The following is a 13,882-nucleotide window of genomic DNA, read 5'->3' as shown; positions in this document are numbered from 1 at the left end:
TGACTGAGAGAGACCCCCACAGCCAAATACTGACGGGTATGGGACTCAGGGTCGACACCTATTGGTTGACAGTGGCTAGGTCAACATGAGTTTTTTTGGTGTAGTTTTCTTTGTAAAGTGACCAGGAACCCCAATTAGTGCACTGTGTCCCATCGCATGGCGGGCTACGGACAAGGTGCCTCGCTCCTCTACCGCTGCGCTCTGCACAGGTTACCGTTGCCAGTCGTAGTCCATGTGGATCGTAAAGTACGCAAAAGTTCAAAAAAATACAAAATTTGAAAAACGTGACTTTTTTGCATGTCGACCTTGTTCAGGTCGACCTAATGGTCGTGTCGACCTATTTCTAGTGTCGACCAAGCCACTGTCAACCAATGGGTGTCGACCCAGAGTCCGGATACCACACTGACAGAGAGACCCCACAGCCATATACTGACAGAGAGAGAGAACTTCATAGCCATACATTGACTGAGAGAGACCCCACAGCCATATACTGAGAGAGATCCCCACAGCCATACACTGACAGAGAGAACCCCACAGCCATACACTGACTCAGAGAGACCCCACATAGCCATATACTGACTGAGAGAGACCCCCATAGCCATACACTGACTGAGAGAGACTCCATACACAGAGAGAGAGAACCCCACAGCCATAGACTGACTGAGAGAGACCCCCATAGCCATACACTGACTGAGAGAGACTCCATACACAGAGAGAAATAACCCCACAGCCATGCACTGACGGAGAGACCCCCGTAGCCATACACTGACTGAGACCCCCATACACAAAGAGGCCCCCACAGCCGTACACTGACAGAGAGAGCCCCCCCCAGCCATACACTGACGGAGAGAGAACCCCATAGCCATACACTGACTGAGAGAGACCTCATCCACTGAGAGACCCCTACAGCTGTACACTGGCTGAGAGAGACCACCATACAAAGATAGAGACCTCAACAGCCATACACTGACTGAGAGAGACCCCATACACAGACCACCCATAGCCATACACTGACTAAGAAAGACCCCATATACAGAGGGAGACCCCCTTGGCCATACACTGACTGAGGACAAAGATAGACCCCCACAGCCATACACTGACAGAGAGACCCCCACAACTGTACACAGTGAGAGACCTCAATAGCCGTACGCTGACTGAGAGACCCCCCCCATACACAGAGAAACCTCCCATAGCCATACACTGACTGAGAGACCCCCATATACAGAGAGACCCCCACATCCATACACACAGAGAGACCCCTTATACAGAGAGGGACCCCCACAACCTTACACTGATTGCGAGCCCCCATACACAGAGAAACTCCCAAATCCATACACACACAGAGAGAGACCCCATATCCAGAGAGAGGGACTCCCACAACCATACACAGAGAGAGGGACTCCCACAACCATACACAGAGAGAGACCCTCACAGCCATACACAGGGAGACCCCTATAGCCATACACGGAGAGAGACCCCCAAAGCCATACACTGACTGAGAGAGACTCCATACACAGAGAGAGAGAACCCCACAGCCGTACATTGACTGAGAGAGACCCCCATACACTGACTGAGAGAGACCCCGTACACAGAGAGGCCCCCCACAGCCATACACTGACTGAGAGATACCCCATACACTGACTGAGAGAGCCCCCACAGCCATACACTGACTGAGAGAGACCCCTATACACAGAGAGAGACCTCCACAGCCATACACTGTCTGAGAGAGACCCCCACAGCCATGCAATGACTGAGAGAGACCCCATAAACAGAGAGAGAGACCCCCAGAGCCATACACTGACTGAGAGAGACCCCATACACAGAGAGAGAGACCCCCACAGCTATAGACAGAGTGAGAGAGACCCCATACACAGAGTGAGAGAGACCCCGTACACAGAGTGAGAGAGACCCCACAGCTATACACTGACTGAGAGAGACCCCATACGCAGAGAGACCCCACAGCCATACACTGACTGAGAGAGATCCCATACACAGAAAGAGACCGCCATAGCCATACACTGACAGATAGACACCATACACAGAGAGAGACCCCCACAGCCATACACTGACTGAGAGAGATCCCATACACAGAAAGAGACCGCCACAGCCATACACTGACAGATAGACACCATACACAGAGAGAGAGACCCCCACAGCCATACACTGACAGAGAGAGACCCCCACAGCTATACACTGACTGAGAGAGACCCCCAGAGCCATACACTGACTGAGAGACACCATACACAGAGAGAGACCCCCACAGCCATACACTGACTGAGAGAGACCCCATACACATAAAGAGACCACCACAGCCATATACTAAAGGGTATGGGACTCAGGGTCGACACCTATTGGTTGACAGTATAAATAGGTTGACACACAGCCATTAGGTCAACCTGAAAAAGGTCGACATGAGTTTTTCATGGTTTTTTGGTGTACTTTTCTTTGTAAAGTGACCAGGAACCCCAATTAGTGCACCGTGTCCCCTTGCATGGCGAGCAAAGGTGCCTCGCTCCTCTACCGCTGCACTCAGTACAGGTTACCGTTCCCAATCGTAGTCCACGTGGATCGTAAAGTATGAAAAAGTAAAAAAAAAGTGGCGTCAACCTTTTTGCATGTCGACCTTGTTCAGGTCGACCTATTTCTAGTGTTGACCTAGCCACTGTTGACCAATGAGTGTCGACCCAGAGTCTGGATACCACACTTACTGAGAGAGACCCCACATAGCAATACACTGACTGAGAGAGACCCCACAGCCGTATACTGACTGAGAGAGACCCCATACACAGAAAGAGACCCCCACAACCATACACTGACTGAGAGAGACCCCCACAGCCAAATACTGACGGGTATGGGACTCAGGGTCGACACCTATTGGTTGACAGTGGCTAGGTCAACACGGCCATTAGGTCAACATGAGTTTTTTATGTTTTTTTGGTGTTGTTTTCTTCGTAAAGTGACCAGGAACCCCAATTAGTGCACTGTGTCCCATCGCATGGGGAGCTTCGGGCAAGGTGCCTCGCTCCTCTATCGCTGCGCTCTGCACAGGTTACCGTTGCCAGTCGTAGTCCATGTGGATCGTAAAGTACGCAAAAGTTCAAAAAAATAAAAAATGTGAAAAACTGGTGACTTTTTTGCATGTCGACCTTGTTCAGGTCGACCTAATGGTCGTGTCGACCTATTTCTAGTGTCGACCAAGCCACTGTCAACCAATGGGTGTCGACCCAGAGTCCGGATACCACACTGACAGAGAGACCCCACAGCCATATACTGAGAGAGATCCCCATAGCCATACATTGACTGAGAGAGACTCCATACACAGAGAGAGAGAACCCCACAGCCATATACTGACAGAGAGAGAGAACCCCATAGCCATACATTGACTGAGAGACCCCACAGCCATATACTGAGAGAGATCCCCATAGCCATACATTGACTGAGAGACCCCACAGCCATACACTGACTCAGAGAGACCCCACATAGCCATATACTGACTGAGAGAGACCCCCATAGCCATACACTGACTGAGAGAGACCCCATACACAGAGAGAGAGAACCCCACAGCCATAGACTGACTGAGAGAGAGAACCCCATAGCCATACACTGACTGAGAGAGACCCCACAGCCATATACTGAGAGAGATCCCCATAGCCATACATTGACTGAGAGAGACCCCCATAGCCATACACTGACTGAGAGAGACTCCATACACAGAGAGAGAGAACCCCACAGCCATATACTGACAGAGAGAGAGAACCCCATAGCCATACATTGACTGAGAGAGACCCCACAGCCATATACTGAGAGAGATCCCCATAGCCATACATTGACTGAGAGACCCCACAGCCATATACTGAGAGAGACCCCACAGTCATACACTGACAGAGAGAACCCCACAGCCATACACTGACTCAGAGAGATCCCACATAGCCATATACTGACTGAGAGAGACCCCCATAGCCATACACTGACTGAGAGAGACCCCACAGCCATATACTGAGAGAGATCCCCATAGCCATACATTGACTGAGAGAGACCCCCATAGCCATACACTGACTGAGAGAGACTCCATACACAGAGAGAGAGAACCCCACAGCCATATACTGACAGAGAGAGAGAACCCCATAGCCATACACTGACTGAGAGAGACCCCACAGCCATATACTGAGAGAGATCCCCATAGCCATACATTGACTGAGAGAGAACCCCATAGCCATACACTGACTGAGAGAGACTCCATACACAGAGAGAAATAACCCCACAGCCATGCACTGACGGAGAGACCCCCGTAGCCATACACTGACTGAGACCCCCATACACAAAGAGGCCCCCACAGCCGTACACTGACAGAGAGAGCCCCCCCAGCCATACACTGACGGAGAGAGAACCCCATAGCCATACACTGACTGAGAGAGACCTCATCCACTGACAGAGACCCCTACAGCTGTACACTGGCTGAGAGAGACCACCATACAAAGATAGAGACCTCAACAGCCATACACTGACTGAGAGAGACCCCATACACAGACCACCCATAGCCATACACTGACTAAGAAAGACCCCATACACAGAGGGAGACCCCCTTGGCCATACACTGACTGAGGACAAAGATAGACCCCCACAGCCATACACTGACGGAGAGTCCCCCCCCCACCGGTGTACACAGTGAGAGACCTCAATAGCCGTACGCTGACTGAGAGATCCCCCCCCCCATACACAGAGAAACCTCCCATAGCCATACACTGACTGAGAGACCCCCATACACAGAGAGACCCCCACATCCATACACACAGAGAGACTCCTTATACAGAGAGGGACCCCCACAACCTTACACTGACTGCGAGCCCCCCATACACAGAGAGACTCCCAAATCCATACACACACAGAGAGAGACCCCATATACAGAGAGGGACCCTATATCCAGAGAGAGGGACTCCCACAACCATACACAGACAGAGACCCTCACAGCCATACACAGAGAGGGGATGCGGTCAAGATGCCGCCGGACGGAATCCCGGCGGTCGAAATACCGACGCCGGAATCCCGGCGGTCGAAATACCGACGCCGGAATCCCGACCGCCACAATCCCGACATATTCTCCCTCTGTGGGTGTCCACGACACCCATAGAGGGAGAATATAATAGTGTGCCGAGCGTAGCGAGGCACCGTACCCGCAGCGTGGCGAGCGAAGCGAGCCCGCAAGGGGCTGCGTTCCGCTCACCACCCCTGTCGGGATTGTGTGGTCGGGATTCCGGCGTCGGTATTTCGACCGCCGGGATTCCGACCGGCGGCATTTAGTACTGATCCCACAGAGAGACCCCCATAGCCATACACTGACTGAGAGAGACTCCATACACAGAGAGAACCCCACAGCCGTACATTGACTGAGAGAGACCCCCATACACTGACTGAGAGAGACCCCGTACACAGAGAGGCCCCCCACAGCCATACACTGACTGAGAGATACCCCATACACTGACTGAGAGAGCCCCCACAGCCATACACTGACTGAGAGAGACCCCTATACACAGAGAGAGACCTCCACAGCCATACACTGTCTGAGAGAGACCCCCACAGCCATGCAATGACTGAGAGAGACCCCATAAACAGAGAGCTGACTGAGAGAGACCCCCATACACAGAGAGGCCCCCCACAGCCATACACTGACTGAGAGATACCCCATACACTGACTGAGAGAGCCCCCTATACACAGAGAGAGACCTCCACAGCCATACACTGTCTGAGAGAGACCCCCATAGCCGTACACTGACAGAGACCCCCACAGCCATGCAATGACTGAGAGAGACCCCATACACAGAGAGCTGACTGAGAGAGACCCCCATACACAGGGAGGCCGCCCACAGCCATAAACTGACTGAGAGAGACCCTCATAAAAAGAGAGACCACATAGCCATACACTGACTGAGACCCCATAGCCATACACTGACTGGGAGAGACCCCATACACAGAGAGTAACCCCCATAGCCATACACTGACTGGGAGAGACCCCATACACAGAGAGTAACCCCCATAGCCATACACTGACTGAGACCCTCATACATAGAGACCACCATAGCTATACACTGACTGAGAGAGACCCGATACACAGAGACCCCCATAGCCATACACTGACTGAGATAGTCCCCATACACAGATAGAGACCCCCACAGCCATACCCCATACACAGAAAGAGATCCCCACAGCCATACACTGACTGAGAGAGACCCCACATAGCAATATACTGACAGAGAGACCCCATACACAGAAAGAGACCCCCACAGCCATATACTGATGGTCGAGAGTGGCTAGGTTGACACTAGAAATAGTTAATTTTCTTCGTTAAGTGACCAGGAACGCCAATTAGTGCACCGTGTCCCCATGCTTCGGGCAAGGTGCCGCTGCGCTCAGCACAGATTACCGTTTCCACTCATAGTCCACGTGGATCGTATAGTATGAAAAAGTTTAAAAAAATAAAACATGAAAAACTCGTGTCGACCTATTTCCAGTGTCGACTTATCCACTGTCGACCCAGAGTCCGGATACCACACTGATTGAGAGAGACCCCACATAGCCATATACTGACTGAGAGAACCCCCATAGCCATACACTGACTGAGAGAGACCCCATAGCCATACACTGACAGAGAGACCTCCACAGCCGCACACTGACTGAGAGAGACCTCCACAGCCGCACACTGACTGAGAGAGACCCTATACACAGAGAGCTGACTGAGAGAGACCCCCATACACAGAGAGGCCCCCCCCCAGCCATAAACTGACTGAGAGAGACCCTCATACATAGAGACCCCCATAGCCATATACTGACAGAGAGACCCATACACAGAGAGAGACCCCCATAGCCATACACTGACTGAGAGAGACCCGACACACAGAGACCCCCATAGCCATACACCGACTGAGAGAGACCCCCATAGCGATGCACCGACTGAGAGAGACCCGATACACAGAGACCCCCATAGCCATATACTGACTGAGTCCCCATACACAGAGAGAGACTCCCACAGCTATACACTGACTAAGAGAGACCCCATACACAGAGGGGGACCCCCACAGCTGTACACTGACTGAGAGACCCCCCATAGCCATACACTGACTGAGAGAAACCTCCATACACAGAGAGGGACCCCCACAACCATATACACAGAGGGACTTCCACAACCATACAGAGAGGGACCCGCACAACCATACACAGAGAGAGACCCCCTAGCCATATGCTGAGAGAAATCCCCATATTAGCTGTACACAGAGAGAAACCTCCATACACAGAAAGGAATCCCCATAGCCGCACGCTGAGAGAGACCCCCATAGCCGCACACTGAGAGAGACCCCATAGCCGCACACTGAGAGAGACCCCCATAGCCTCACGCTGAGAGAGACCCCCATAGCCTCACGCTGAGAGAGAGCCCTATAGCCTCACGCTAAGAGAGACCCCCATAGCCACATACAGAGAGAGACTTCCCCCATAGCCATACAGAGAGAGACCCCCCTCCATAGCTGTACACAGAGAGAGACCCCCATAGCCACACACAGAGAGAGATCCCCATAGCCACACACAGAGATAGACCCCCATAGCCACACCCTGAAAGAGGGCCCCATAGCCAGACACAGAGAGACCCCCATAACCATAAGCTGAGAGAAACCCCATAGCTGCAGTACGCAGAGAGAGACCCCATAGCCATACACAGAGACCCCCGTATACACAGCAGTGGCAGATCGAAGCTGCATATTGGGGAAGCACAACCTCATCCAGGCCACTTGTACCGAGGCTGCACCCACCTCAGGGATAGGTACATGGTATATAAACATTTCTGCATCAGCGGTCATGGCACTGGAAACTGAGGAATAGGTGCCGTTGTAAGGAGTATGGAGTACATAAGTAAGAGAAGGAAAAGCACATGAGGGGAGAGGGGTGGGGATCCCGGCAGTCAGCATACCGACGCTGGGATCCCGGCCGGACGAGTGCAACGAAGATGAAGAAGTGGGTCTTGAGAGCCCATTTGAAGTTTTGTAGAAAGTGAAGAGTCTGATAGGGAGAGAAAGAATTCCAGAGGTAGGTGCAGAATCTTGAAAGTGGGAGAAAATAATCAGTAGGCAGGAGAGTCTGGCAGCGTTTGTTGAACGAAGAGGGTGGGCGGAAGTGTAAGGGAAGATAATACCAGATATGTAGATGGGAGAGGAGTGGGTGAGGGCTTTGTAAGTGAGTGTGAGAAGCTTGAATTGGATTCTGAAGGGGAAGGGAAGCCAGTGTAGGGCTTGTAAGAGAGGGGAGGTGGACGTAGTGCGTTTGGATAGGAAGATGTGCTGGGCGGCAGCATTGAGGATAGATTGGAGTGGAAAGAGGCAGTAGTAAGGAAGGCCAGATAGGAGATTACAGTAGCCCAATCTGGCGATAAGCAGTGAGTAAATGAGGGTCTTATTAGCATCCCCGGAGAGAAAGGGTCTGATCCTGAAAATATTTTCTCTAACGTCCTAAGTGGATGCTGGGGACTCCGTCAGGACCATGGGGTTTAGCGGCTCCGCAGGAGACAGGGCACAACAATAAAAGCTTTAGGATCAGGTGGTGTGCACTGGCTCCTCCCCCTATGACCCTCCTCCAAGCCTCAGTTAGATCTTTGTGCCCGGACGAGAAGGGTGCAATCTAGGTGGCTCTCCTGAGCTGCTTAGAATAAAAGTTTAAGTTAGGTTTTTTATTTTCAGTGAGTCCTGCTGGCAACAGGCTCACTGCTACGAGGGACTTAGGGGAGAGAAGTAAACTCACCTGCGTGCAGGATGGATTTGCTTCTTAGGCGGCTACTGGACACCATTAGCTCCAGAGGGAGTCGGAACACAGGTCTCACCCTGGGGTTCGTCCCGGAGCCGTGCCGCCGACCCCCCTTGCAGATGCCGAAGTTGAAGAGGTCCAGAGGTCCAGAAACAGGCGGCAGAAGACTTTCAGTCTTCATAAGGTAGCGCACAGCACTGCAGCTGTGCGCCATTGTTGTCAGCACACTTCATACCAGCGGTCACTGAGGGTGCAGGGCGCTGGGGGGGGCGCCCTGGGCAGCAATGTATTATACCTTTTTTATGGCTAAAATACATCACATATAGCCCTTGAGGCTATATGGATGTATTTAACCCCTGCCAGATCTCACAAACTCCGGGAGAAGAGCCCGCCGTTTTAGGGGGCGGGGCCTATTCTCCTCAGCACACGGCGCCATTTTCCTGCTCAGCTCTGCTGTGAGGAAGGCTCCCAGGCTCTCCCCTGCACTGCACTACAGAAACAGGGTTAAAACAGAGAGGGGGGGCACTTATTTGGCGATATGATTACATATATGAAAATGCTATAAGGGAAAACACTTGTATAAGGGGTTGTCCCTGTATAATTATAGCGTTTTTGGTGTGTGCTGGCAAACTCTCCCTCTGTCTCCCCAAAGGGCTGGTGGGGTCCTGTCCTCTATCAGAGCATTCCCTGTGTGTGTGCTGTGTGTCGGTACGTGTGTGTCGACATGTAGGAGGACGATGTTGGTGAGGAGGCGGAGCAAATTGCCTGTATTGGTGATGTCACTCTCTAGGGAGTCGACACCGGAATGGATGGCTTATTTAGGAATTACGTGATAATGTCAACACGATGCAAGGTCGGTTGACGACATGAGACGGCCGGCAAACAAATTAGTACCTGTCCAGGCGTCTCAGACACCGTCAGGGGCTTGTAAAAACGCCCATTTACCTCAGTTGGTCGACACAGACACGGACACTGACTTCAGTGTCGACGGTGAAGAAACAAACGTATTTTCCTTTAGGGCCACACGTTACATGTTAAGGGCAATGAAGGAGGTGTTACATATTTCTGATACTACAAGTACCACAAATAAGGGTATTATGTAGGGTGGGAATAATCTACTTGTAGTTTTTCCTGAATCAGATAAATTAAAGTGTGTGATGATACGTGGGTTTCCTCCGATAGAAAATTATTGGAGGTATACCTTTTCCCGCCAGAAGTGAGGGCGAGTTGGGAAACACACCTTAGGGTGGATAAGGCGCTCACACGCTTATAAAAACAAGTGGCGTACCGTCTCCAGATACGGCCGCCCTCAAAGAGCCAGCTGATAGGAAGCTGAAAAATATCCTAAAAAGTATATACACACATACTGGTGTTATACTACGACCAGCAATCGCCTCAGCCTGGATGTGCAGCGCTGGGGGGGCTTGGTCGGTTTTCCTGACTGAAAATATTGATACCCTTGACAGGAACAATATTTTATTGACTATAGAGCATTTTAAGGATGCATTTCTATATATGCGAGATGCGCAGAGGTATATTTGCATTCTGGCATCAAGAGTAGATGTGATGTCCATATCTGCCAGACGATGTTTATAGACACGACAGTGGTCAGGTGATGCAGATTCCAGACGGCACATGGAAGTATTGCCGTATAAAGGGGCGGTCCATCGGACCTGGTGGCCATGGCAACAGCTGGAAAATCCACTTTTGTTACCCCAAGTCACATCTCAGCAGAAAAGGACACAGTCTTTTCAGTCTCAGTCCTTTCATACCCATAAAGGCAGGCGGGCAAAAGGCCAGTCATATCTGCCCAGGGTTAGAGGAAAGGGAAGAAGACTGCAGCAGGCAGCCCATTCCCAGGAACAGAAGTCCTCCACAGCTTCTGCCAAGTCCGCAGCATGACGCTGGGGCCATATAAGCGGACTCAGGTGCGGTGGGGGGTCATCTCAAGAGTTTCAGCACGCAGTGGGCTCACTCGCAAGTGGACTCCTGGATCCTACACGTAGTATCCCAGGTGTACATTGGAAATTCGAGACGTCTTCCCCTCACAAGTTCCTGAAGTCTGCTTTACCAACGTCTCCCTCCGACAGGGAGGCAGTATTGGGAAAAAAAAAAAAAAAATCACAGGCTGTATTCCCAGCAGGGATAATCAAAGTACCCCTCCTACAACAAGGGAAGGGGTATTATTCCACACTATATTGTGGTACTGAAGCCAAACGGCTCGGTGAGATCTAAAAGATTTGAACAATTACATACAAGGGTTCAAATCAAGATGGAGTCACTCAGAGCAGTGATAGCGAACCAGGACGATATGGTGTCACTGGATATCAGGGACGCTTACCTACATGTCCAAATTTTGCCCTTCTCACCAAGGGTATCTCAGGTTCGTGGTACAGAACTGTCACTATCAGTTCAGACGCTGCCGTTTGGATTGTCCACGGCACCCCGGGTCTTTACCATGGTAATGGCCGAAATGATGATTCTTCCTAAAAGAAATATGGACGCTTTCCTAATAAGGGCAAGGTCCAGAGAACAGTTGGCGGTCGGAGTAGCACTATCTCAAGTAGTTCTACGACAGCACGAGTGGATTCTAAATATTCCAAAATCGCAGCTTTTTCCGACGACACGTCTAATGTTCCTAGGAATGATTCTGGACACAGTCCAGAAAAGGATGTTTTCTCCCGGAGAAGAAGACCAGGGAGTTATCCGAGCTAGTCAGGAACCTCCTAAAACCAGGAAAAGTATCAGTGCATCATTGCACAAGGGTCCTGTGAAAAATGGTGGTTTCTTACAAAGCGATCCCATTCGGTAGATTTCACGCAAGAACCTTTCAGTGGAATCTGCTGGGAAAATGGTCCGGATCGCATCTTCAGATGCATCAGCGGACAACCCTGTCTCCAAGGACAAGGGTGTTTTCTTCTGCGGTGGCTGCAGAGTGCTCATCTATGAAAGGGCCGCAGATTCGACATTCAGGACTGGGTCCTGGTGACCACGGATGCCAGCCTGAGTGGCTGGGGAGCAGTCACACAAGGAAAAAATTTCACGGGAGTGTGATCAAGTCTGGAGACTTCTCTCCACATAAATATACTGGAGCTAAGGGCAATTTACAAGGCTCTAAGCTTAGCAAGACCTCTGCTTCAAGGTCAGCCGGTATTGATCCAGTGGGACAACATCACGGCAGTCGCCCACGTAAACAGACAGGGCAGCACATGAAGCAGGAGGGAAATGGCAGAAACTGCAAGGATTCTTCGCTGGGCGAAAAATCATGTGATAATACTCTCAGCAGTGTTAATTCCGGGAGTGGAAAACTGGGAAGCAAACTTCCTCAGCAGGCATAACCTCCACCCGGGAGAGTGGGGACTTCAGCGGGAAGTCTTCCACATGATTGTAAACCGTTGGGAAAAACCAAAGGTGGACATGATGGCGTCCCGCCTGAACAAAAAACTAGACAAATATTGCGCTAGGTCAAGGGACCCTCAGGCAATAGCGGTGGACGCTCTGGTAACACTGTGGGTGTACCAGTCAGGGTATGTGTTCCCTCCTATGCATCTCATACCAAAAGTACTAAGAATCATAAGAAGATGAGTAAGAACGATACTCGGGGTTCCGGATGGGTCAAGAAGGACTTGGTACCCGGAACTTCAAGAGATGCTCACGGAAGAACCGTGGCCTCTACCTTTAAGAAAGGACCTGCTCCAGCAGGGGCCTTGTCTGTTCCAAGACTTACCGCGGCTGCGTTTGACGGCATGGCAGTTGAACGCCGGATCCTGAAAGGGCATTCCAGATGAAGTCATCCCTACCCTGGTCGAAGCCAGGAAGGATGTAACCGCAAAACATTTTCACCGCATTTGGCGAAAATATGTTGCGTGGTGTGAGGCCAAGAAGGTCCCTACAGAGGAATTCCAACTGGGTCGTTTCCTACATTTCCTGAAAACAGGACTGTCTATGGGCCTAAAATTAGGGTCCATTAAGGTTCAAATTTCGACCCTGTCAAATTTCTTCCAGAAAGAACTGGCTTCAGTGCCTGAAGTTCAGACGTTTGTAAAAGGGGTACTGCATATACAGCCTCCTTTTGTGCCCCCAGTGGCACCTTGGGATCTCAATGTTGTTTTGAGTTTCCTAAAGTCACATTGGTTTGATCCACTCACCACTGTGGAATTAAAATATTTCACATGGAAGGTGAAGATTCTATTAGCCCTGGCTTCAGCCAGGCGTGTGTCAGAATGGGCAGCTTTATCATATAAAAGCCCTTACTTAATTTTTCATTCTGACAGGGCAGAATTGAGGACTCGTCCTCAATTTCTCCTTAAGGTGTTTTCTGTTTTTCACATGAACCAACCTATTGTGGTGCCTGCGGCTGCTAGGGACTTGGAGGACTCCAAGTTGCTTGACGTTGTCAGGGCCCTGAAAATATATGTTTCCAGGACGACTGGAGTCAGAAAATCTGACTCGCTGTTTAGCCTGTATGCACCCAACAAGATGGGTGTTCCTGCTTCTAAGCAGACGATTGCTCGCTGGATTTGTAGTACAATTCAGTTGCACATTCTGTGGCAGGCTTGCCACAGCCAAAATCAGTAAAAGCCCATTCCACAAGGAAGTGGGCTCATCTTGGGCGGCTGCCCGAGGGGTCTCGGCTTTACAACTTTGCCGAGCTGCTACTTGGTCAGGGGCACACCCTGACTGAGGAGGACCTGGAGTTCTCTCATTCGGTGCTGCAGAGTCATCCGCACTCTCCCGCCCGTTTGGGAGCTTTGGTATAATCCCCATGGTCCTGACGGAGTCCCCAGCATCCACTTACGACGTTAGAGAAAATAAGAATTTACTTACCGATAATTCTATTTCTCGTAGTCCGTAGTGGATGCTGGGCGCCCATCCCAAGTGCGGATTGTCTGCAATACATGTACATAGTTATTGTTACAAAAATCGGGTTATTCTTGTTGTGAGCCATCTTTTCAGAGGCTCCTTCGTTGTTATCATACTGTTAACTGGGTTCAGATCACAGGTTGTACGGTGTGATTGGTGTGGCTGGTATGAGTCTTACCCGGGATTCAATATCCTTCCTTATTATGCACGCTCGTCCGGGCACAGTATCCTGACTGAG

This window comes from Pseudophryne corroboree, chromosome 2, assembly GCF_028390025.1.
Source record: "Pseudophryne corroboree isolate aPseCor3 chromosome 2, aPseCor3.hap2, whole genome shotgun sequence".
NCBI lineage: Eukaryota > Metazoa > Chordata > Amphibia > Anura > Myobatrachidae > Pseudophryne > Pseudophryne corroboree.
The sequence above is the reverse complement of the archived record's forward strand: the minus strand, read 5'-3'. Positions refer to the sequence as shown.